Source organism: Rhipicephalus microplus, chromosome 4, assembly GCF_043290135.1.
Source record: "Rhipicephalus microplus isolate Deutch F79 chromosome 4, USDA_Rmic, whole genome shotgun sequence".
NCBI lineage: Eukaryota > Metazoa > Arthropoda > Arachnida > Ixodida > Ixodidae > Rhipicephalus > Rhipicephalus microplus.
Window position 1 is genome coordinate 43951448 of NC_134703.1, and position 9732 is coordinate 43961179.

Below are 9732 nucleotides of genomic sequence, written 5' to 3' on the forward strand. Positions count from 1 at the left end.
CTCAGATTTACAGAACAAAGTTTAAAACCAGTTTTTGTGCGACTTGTCACCTAGGGCGCCAGAGTCAGACTAAGCAGTTGAAAAGGCTGGAGGGAGTGTTTTGTGTAAGGCGACAGCATGAACTTTCGACATCGTTTTGTGTAATGCCTGGCAGCGGCGAGGTCATGGCATGTTGCGCCTTCTCCACCGATCTTTATCTCTCTCTACCTGTCTGTCTATGTCTTTCTTCCTCTGCTCCTTGCCTAGGTCGCGGGTTCAAATCCCGGCTGCGGCGGCTGCATTTCCGATGGAGGCGGAAATGTTGTAGGCCCGTGTGCTCAGATTTGGGTGCACGTTAAAGAACCCCAGGTGGTCGAAATTTCCGGAGCCCTCCACTACGGCGTCTCTCATAATCATATGGTGGTTTTGGGACGTTAAACCCCATAAATCAATCAATCAATCTCTGCTCCTTGCCTTCATTGGTATGTCCGCTTATCTCTACTGTCGGAGCGATAATTTGGTAAGAGTCCAGAATGCAGTTGTTTTATATTCAGTGTGTGCGTCTAATTGATCACCGCTGAGTTGACTATCCTTCGGCATCGCTTCACAAACAATTTGTCGGTGAGCACAGTTTAACGACTTGATATCACTTCGACATACGTTGGCAGATTATTCTCCATGTATTGTCTGGTTATTAATTTTTAAAGTCAAACAAAGTTTGTCAAAGGTACGCAGATTGCATGAACCCCATGAACAACACTCGGGTTCAGCGTGCTGCACTCCTCGCTTAGCGTGATTTACTCGGTCGCATAGTATAGATCTTGTTCACGGAGACGAAGGTCCCATACTCTCTGGACTGTTGCACGGTAGCACAAAAGCTGTTGTCACTGCCTCGGCATGCGCTTTTGAGGGGTTACGCATGTTTACAACAGCCCAGAGAGAAGGTTGGGGCTGCCCAGGGAGCTGTCAGGGCAAAGTCTTTGTGGGGGCGTGCACTGCACAGGACTACCAATATACTGACAATTACTCCGGAAGGAATCTCAGATGCGTCTGAAGGGCTGCTGCCGGGAAGAGTTTACCAAAGTATTATTTACTGCGATATTGTAGAAAACACGTTTCGCTAGGTAGGTTTCAAAATTTGTTTTAGCTATTTGTGGAGGATTGTTGCCTTTCACGTCTTTCCTTTCTGCATTTCTCTGTATCCTGTTCCCGTTTTATTGATTTCTCTCTCAGCTTTGTATGTTTTTCTTTTTCTTTGTCTTTGTCACACGTTGGTTTTTTGTTTGACACTCACACATGCTGTTCATGACAGTGGCGCTGGCCCTATTCCTGTAGCGCATGCCTACCTGAGATTTCTGGTGACACAGCTCAATCCACGTCTTTATCTAAATAATTGTATGCGTTAGATGAAGCACCACACTGTCCTAAGTTATCGGTAATCTTTCTATTATATCTACATTATTCTAAATTTGAACAATAATTTTTTAAAACCACTCGATTTTTGGCCAAACCCCCATAGTGGGTATGCGCCCATCTCAATAGATGTACAAGAACAAGAACAAGCACAAGCTATGGCGAGGTACAACTGCTCGGCCGTTAAAAGCCGATGCTGAGTGGAAGATCATAATATTCATAGTCACGAGGTGGAAGTATAGCTGTAGGAGGGAGCTCGATTACTTTTTACCCTATGAGCATGCGACACTAGCTCGGCACCGCGGTCTCATAGCAGCCTTATAAGCAGGTCATGTTCTCAGTCAAACATCTGGTCCCCGGATATATTCCCGAGTGATGGTGTGCTTTAACTCTCGAATAGTCCGATATCGTGTTTGGCGTACATTACAGGATAGCGTCACAAGACTTTGGTTCATGCAAGACCCCTAGAAGGCAAGAAAGCATAAAGTGCACGTCGACGAAAAAGAAGTCGCTGGAATTCGCTCAAGAGTAGATGAAGAGTATTCCTCGATTCGGACAATTCTATCACAAAATAACGAGTCTCTCTGTACTGCCATGCACAGTTGCGTAGGCAGACATATATTTGGCGGGGGCACATCTTCTTATCCGAATTGAAGGCCGGGCAGGCAGGTGCCGTCGAGTGTCAGTTTGTGCACTGTATCCCACAGTAGAAATAAATTACGTGAGATGCACATGCCCGGTGTTTCACCCCCGGACTACGCGAAGTCGGCGTATGGTTTTGTTGGTGAAAGGGACAAGTTGAAGTTGACACACGGGAAAACTTCACTGTTCGCCTCGTGCGCCACCGATGGCGGCTCATGAACGGTGCTGCATGCATTGGCGCAGTCAGGGGAATTTGGCTTTTGTCGTGTGCTATAGGCTCTGGCTGGAGCAGCTCCATCTTCATTGCAGTTCGCACTGGTAGCACAGCTCTCCTCCATAAATAGCTTTATTTTCGTCAAGTGCTAGTCCAGCAGATGGCTGTCAACAATGGAGAAGGACAAAAAGATGTTGTTATTTAATGTACCTTCTATATCTGCAGTCATGGCGGTCAAAATTATGCCCCCCAAGTAGGCAGTGTAACTCATTTGACTAAGTGTTTTGAAATATCTTACTTGAAGGCGTGAAGGTCTCTCCAAAAGAGCCATCCCCTATGCCCCTTTAGAAAGGAAACGCGAAAAAAATTTGAAGTTTATTGTCGAAAATCGGAGTTGAATAAAAAGCACTTGAGGCACTTTGTTCTTGAATACCGATTGCTTATCCGTAAAGGTCTTTCGTAAAGGTCGTCTGGTCAGTACGGTGGCTATAGTGAGGGATCTGCTCGCGACTCTAGGAGACACCCAATATACTTTCCTGTTAAACACTGGTTTGGACATGGTAATCAGAGGCACGAGGCTATCTGCCGTAGCACGCATTTTACTGTTCGCCATTCACAATGTGACGGATGATTCAGTGATCACCGTGATTCATAAGCGTGACTCGCGCATTTACGGTGCATTGTGGTAAGATGACGGATTGAGATACGTAGAGTGAACTGGTAGAAAAAAAAAACGCGATAGCATCTGCATGGGGACATGACTCACTATTCACTCAGTAGAATGTCGGACTTGCGTGCTTTCTTCTATCTTCTTTCTCTTTTTTAACTCCTTAGCCCCATTTCCTCCAGTGCAGGGTAGCAAACCGGACGCGCGTCTGGTTCACCTCCCTGTCTTTCATTTCTTCACCTTTTCTTCCTCCTGGTTCTGTTCAAGTGGTTTTTTTTTTTTTGCAGAACTTGAAAAAAGAAACGAAAATGTGTCACGTGAGGCTTTTCTATATCTCAGGAGCAGAGTGCCCGTAATTAACGTCTTGTTTGTTGATTGTAAACCTGTATCACTAGCGTAGCTAGGGTGGAGGGGTGGGCGGGTTAACATCGTTTTTCCGAAGCGTCTTAACGTTGTATATGCATAGACAGGCAGGCACACAAACCCGTGCACAAGCATATCTAAAGTACTTCTGTACCGTCGCCCCCCTCCCACATCCACTCGCTTTGTATGTGAGCGGATGTTGCTATTGCCTTTCCGACATTCTACCAGTGTGCATTTTCTTCATTCGTGATCACTCACTGACAGCACGAAATCATCTAAACTGAGAATTCATCAAGCTTCAGTGCACGAACGCTACGACTTCGTGACGTAGCCGGCTCGTCTTCCCAGTTTGAGTACCGGGACCCTGGCCTCAATTATGCTAATTAGTGCTCCATGTCTAACGATTCTTTTTTTACCTCGATTCTCATTGTCTGTCTCGCTTTTTTTAAAATGTTAACAAGAAAAAAAATTTCCTGAAGACCTGCAGGCAGAGTGACGCACTTACAGGTCAAGCACGAACCCTCTCTCGAGCATCACTGCATGCTTAATATATCGACTCTGCCTAGGATGGGGCCGTTGCACGTCTCGCTTGATTTTGCGTCGCTGGCAGCTAAGTGAAATTTTACAACCGTGGACCATTATATTTTCTACAGTGTCGCCACGTAACGATTCGTGAGCTAGCGAAAGTTTACCCTATTGAACAGGATACGTGTTTCATAAATTCAATCCGTAGCACCAATTTTTGGTGCACTGCACCTAGAGCGACGTGTGTGTCGTGTACGTAACTATGGCAAGAGCTACGGCAGCTGATTCATTAGCCATTGATTACCGCCGTGCATCAAGAACGGCTGAATTGATGGATTGGGTAACGACAATACCTCATTACACTGAAGAACCACGACACTTTCTTGATTGTAATTGGTGGAAGTGAGTCTTTTCATTCTCTGTGCTGCATGGAATTGGTCCGGTATAGACGCTCTGGCTGCCATAAACTCCCACCTTACCCTCTCGTCCTCCGTCTATTTTGCCTACTTTATGGTTTTCGCACCATTGTCCCCGCACTCTGTCGTCCGATCTCTGCTTTAATGAGCCTGTGCGGGTGCATACGAATAAGCCTTTTATTTCTTTTATTCAGCAGTTCTAAAAGGAACTCTTCATATGTTAAGAAGCTGCACGAGCCACATTAAGAACAAAAAAGTGGGGTCAGTTCGCACTAGCGTATTTCACTGCGGAATGCGTAATTGCGATCGTTTTGAATCTTTTCGTGGCAGCCACTCGTTTGTATAGCCCGGCACACCATGCCGCCGTCGCTGTTTCTGGACCGTCGTCGGTAGGCCGTTAATTTCTCTCGGCACCTTTATTGTGCGTGTACTATCCTGCCCGGGATAGCTTGTGTTGTGACTCATTGTGTCATACCATAGTTACCATTCATCATGCCTCCTTCTTTTTTTTCTTTTTTTTCCTTACACCCGTGAGGAGTAGCAGGCTAGAAACCCACTTTCTAGACAGACCTCTCCCCCTTGTTCAGATCAAACATCTTCTTCGTATTGCCCTGTGGTCGCGATACCATTAAACGCAATTGCCAGCGTCACCCATCAGCTCATCCAGCTGTTACGATACGTCCGTGGTTTTTTTGTTTTGTTTTGTGTCACCGCAGCTCATCGATCAATCGTCGACCTTGGTAGTGTCTCCGGCAAAGTGATCCTCTGGGGCAATACAGAGCACATTGAAATTAAATATTCGCCATTTTTTTTCACTCAAGAAGCCTGCAGAAATGTGCACACTGAGTTTCAAGCCAGTTTAATATACAGGCGGCATGTGATGCGCCTTTGAAGTAGAAGTTCACAAATGTGGACGCCGTGACTGAAAGAGCTGAGCTGCGATCACTCCCACCTGGGGAAACTGTTTACACGAAGCAGTGCCAAGCTCTAACTTTAACACATCTTTCCCAGCAATTCAGTAATCGCCCTTGGAGATAAGAGCCACGAAAAATAAGTCTCGATTGCAATAAATAGAAGGTTCGAAATGGAGAGAAAGGATGTACAGTTCGTCGTAGGGGCGATAGTAAGGTCGACGCTGGCGTGATAAGCTTCATATCGCTTGCGACTGTAACACATTATTTTTGCCTGTGGGTGGTGTTAAACTGAACAACCGGGCCGGTGCTTGAATGCTCCCTTGAAGGCACGGCCTATTCTCACCTTGCGCTGAATTGCCGTGATTGCAGATGTGAACTAGGGCTGTCTGACTCATCTGTCATTTTCAGACATGACTAAAAATTAACACAGGATATTGTCGAAGCCATTCCGATGAAAAAGAAAGCTGAGGCGTGTGTCAGCCAGCCTGCACTGAGTCTCCCAGATCAGTGTCAGTCACCCTTTCCTGTGGATCACCCTCCTCTTTCTGTTTCTCTCGTTCAATTATGTTGCTCTTTTTTTTCTCTCTCGCCCCCCCCCCCCATCCCCGCGTTTAGCTGACTGCTATTCACCACTCACTCGTGACACCGATTCGTCAATGCTTCATTATCGATAAGTTAGTGATGCTTTAGTGAGTAGTGAACGATAGCCCACGCTGCCTTCCTTCAGGTCAGAGGCGTTATAAAAAAGCGTTGAGAAAATTTTCTACTGCAGACGTCCTCAGCTTCGGAAGTGACACTTGGAGCTCTACGCCTAAGACCTGACATAAGCCGAAGACTGCATCGGTAAATGTTTCACATGTCCTTGTAAGTCGAATGTGAACTGTGTGTGTATGTACTCTGTCCTAGTATTTGAAGAAACAATTATAGACGTCCCTGCTCCTCAGCAAACAAGCATATGTGTCAGGCTGTGTCTGCCGCATTTTACTACACTTACCCTCCCTAAACATGAATGTTACGAGCAATGCAGAACAGCAGGCGATACCGAGGATTACGGATTTGTAATCAGCCGATCTAGCATTTTCCATAGCTAGCTCAAAACTTACTGCTCTAGTTAACTTCTCTCTTGAGTCTTGCGGGTAAGCAGCTTACTAAACTGGATCATAACCATGCTCATGGCCGAGGCTTCCCAGACACAGAAGCTAGCACGTACAGGGGTGGTCTAATGTTCGCATGCTGCTATCCCACCCTACGATCATTTCACCACCCCACGTACAGTCATTGCAAAATGTTTATGGGCCACGAAACACGAGAAAAAGCTTAAGAATCTAGCTGCTCTGGCAGGTCACTTTAGACAAGGATTTTCGAGCGGCTCTAAAACGTGTTAGCATAATTTCCTAGGCAGTTCGGCCGAATACGATGACAAATATTTTCAAAGTCTTTTTGAATCTGGTGCACTGTAAACGTTGTACGGCCACTGTACATTTTCTGTCAGTGAGACGTGTCACAAGAGGGGCTTGAAAGGCTTTTTTCGATCTTCATGCGCTCAATTTTTAATTAATCAAAAAAAGAAAGAAGGAAAGAAAGAAAGACAAAGATACCAACAGATTTTCACTGACCACAGGCCTTGAGAAAAAAAAAAACTTTTTTAAAATTTGCTACATCGTTGGTGCCTCTGTGGCTGCAAGCTCGTCGTGGATAGTACCACTATACATTGCTAACTAAAAAATGTTTACAAATCATGATTAACCACCTTGATATGTGGAGCAGGTAGCAATTTCTTTTCGAATAGCTTATTTCCAGCAATGTTTTCTTGTATGCGCTGAAGCACCTGCACATTCTGGTATGCAGGCCCTTCTGCGAAAAACCCGAAGAATGCTTGAGGTTCGTCTTCAAAAGTACAACGCGATAGCGCATTCGGGCGTCGTGCGCATCGCCTCCTCATTGCTAGCACAGATTCAGTCCTCGGTGCACGCCTCAGCCAGTCTCTCTTGTATGCTTACAAGTATTACCCGGCTAATAAATGAAGCAACACATACAAAAAACCTAATGTATTTGGCTGTAGAGATCGAATCAAAAGTTTAATGAAAAATGACAATCTTCTCAGGCCCGTTGGTTTAGGGAGTTGTGCAGCATTACTGGTAAACGCAAAACAAAGCTCAGTTGCGAAAACATTGAGTAATTTAATCAAAGTGGAAGGCAAGAAAAGTCGCTATGTATAGGTCTTTTCGCACTGTAAAGTTCATACTCGCTTTTTAAGCTATAGTGGCACATTAGTACCTCGATAGTGTGTCATTTACCGACAGTGATTTAGCTTGGCTCACGTTTTTGGAGAAATAAGAGGAGCCTCACGATTGTACCTTTGTTAATTACACTCTCGCACAGTACGCAACCTTTAGAAATAGAAATTGTTGTGCTTGTCTGACACGTTAATGCATCTGCTGCTGCAGGAGATGGTGCCGTGAAGATGATGGACTAGGGGAGCACTCGATGCGTTTGACGAATATAGGTCCAAGCATGCATTTCCCTCTGCAAAAGATGCCTTCGCAAGATCGCAGCAGATTATGCTCCACCTGGCCGTAAACGGAGGAGTCTTCATGAATCCATGTGGCAGAGAAAGTGGCGGAAGCTGGAACTTGGTGAAAAAACTGACTCTGTGGAATGACATTGTGACTGCCATTGACGTACAAGTAAAATAAAACTTCGGCATCATGGAGCTGGAAGTACAATTTCCCCATAAGCGCTTTTACCACCGGCAAACGGCTGACAGCATTCAGCGATTGATGCTTCCAACGATAATGCAGCGATGCATCCAGCTATGCTGCCGACAATGCTGCCGTATATGCTGCCGACGATGCTGCCGACGATGCGACCAACGGTGCATCCAACAATGCAACCAAAGATGCATCATACGATGCATCCAACGACGCTTCCAACGATGCGTTCTACGACGCTTCCAACGATGCGTTCTACGACGCTTCCAACGATGCGTTCTACGACGCTTCCAACGATGCGTTCTACGACGCGTCCAACGATGCGTTCTACGATGCGTCCAACGATGTGTCCAGCGATGCGTCCAACGATTCGTGTAACGATGTTTCTCAAAAAGTACAAAATTAACATGCCGAGTGGGACGTTTCTCGATAGGGCAATTCTCATGGTCTAAGCGAATTCCCTGGTGGCTTCATTCCAACGATGCTTCCAACGATGTATCCAACGATGCTTCTAACGATGTATCCAACGATGTATCCAACGATCGATGCAACGACAAAGAGTGGTTCCAACTTCTCTGCAACGGCATCCGCCAGTACCAGCGACTAAGAACATTGAATATAGTTGCGGTATTCGGTGGAGCCCGCTCCTATCGAGAGCTGTTGACAACGTGCAGCATCTTACAGCACGTGGAGGTGGTGTATCTTCCGGAGGTTTGTGATACCGACAGTACAAAGAACAATATTATTCTGATGGATGTGTCCCATCTCATCGACAAGCTAAGGGTACTCGAGGTTTATGGCTTCGTCTCAACGCCCAAGTTGTGTCGACTCTTTTGTGGGCTTTTCAATTGTATGGAAGTGCTTGTACTTAATTGTAATTTCTTGTATTGTGCATTAGTGATCATATAGTTGTTTTTATATCTGCTGCATAATTCAGTGTTAAATTATTTATGTGTATGCTTGGGTACCTTTAATCTTGTTTTTTATTCTTTGTTCCACATTTGTTTACAATCGTGCACGCTATTCATCTTCTTGTATTCGTATTTATGTATGTTTTCTTGATGAACCTATAGATTGCTGCTATCTGTATGCTTTGAATTTCTTTCGTGTATTCTCCCTCTCCCATTTTAATACCATGTGGCGCTGTGGGTATGGCATAAATGAATAAATAAATAGCTTGACCAACTCTCATACGTGAGGGCTCTTTCAACGCCGAACCTGCAAATACCTCCTTCAACACGTTGAATGCCAACAGTACGCTGAAGTCCCTACGTCGAGGTGCTAAGGATAAGCAAGGCAACATCATAGCGAAGACTGTCTTCACTGCTTACAAGAACACCACAACCATCGCGAGACTGGAGCTGGGTGACTTTGAATTGCCCGCTTCAGACGCCTGGATGTTGGCGATAACTTTGGTTCATGCTCAAACTGTACAAGATCTCCACCTCGCAGACAGCACTACGAGCTTTTTTGCGGGTTTCTCACAAAAACACCTAGAGGGAAATGTGGCGCCATCGTCTGTGCGAATTTTTTAAGGGACCTTGTTGGAGTGCTAGGAATGACGGTATATGTGTCTGCAAGGATTGTGTTGGGTGGTCTTGAGCGAGACTTTGGCTCAAAAGTGAGTACCAGTGCGCAAATAAAGCTTCTATAAAACAAAACGTGTATAAGCGAATCTCAACCACGCATATTACACTGTAAAATAAAAGTCTACTCACCTTGACGGCACAACAAATGTGAAAGAAAGAAACAGACGGCATAAGGTGAAGAAGAAAACGCTCGCTTTACCGTCTGCTTGCCAAGCTTTGCGGCTGTCGGTTACTTCTTACGCTTCGTAAAATTGTACATCGACGCAGAAGGCTCCAGTGTTAAACAAAACGCATTTCCG

At 45.4% G+C, this 9732-nt stretch overlaps 1 long non-coding RNA gene across 1 annotated transcript in view; it reads left to right on the top strand.

The window, feature by feature from the left end:
* The window catches only part of LOC119171933 (uncharacterized), a 47296-nt gene extending 38261 nt beyond the window's left edge, over positions 1-9035 (top strand). Inside the window, exons 2-3 of the long non-coding RNA XR_005109902.2 lie at positions 5906-5976; positions 7581-9035. This is a non-coding gene — a long non-coding RNA (uncharacterized LOC119171933). The remainder of the gene's footprint in view (positions 1-5905; positions 5977-7580) is intronic.
* The last annotated feature ends 697 nt before the right edge of the window (positions 9036-9732 follow it).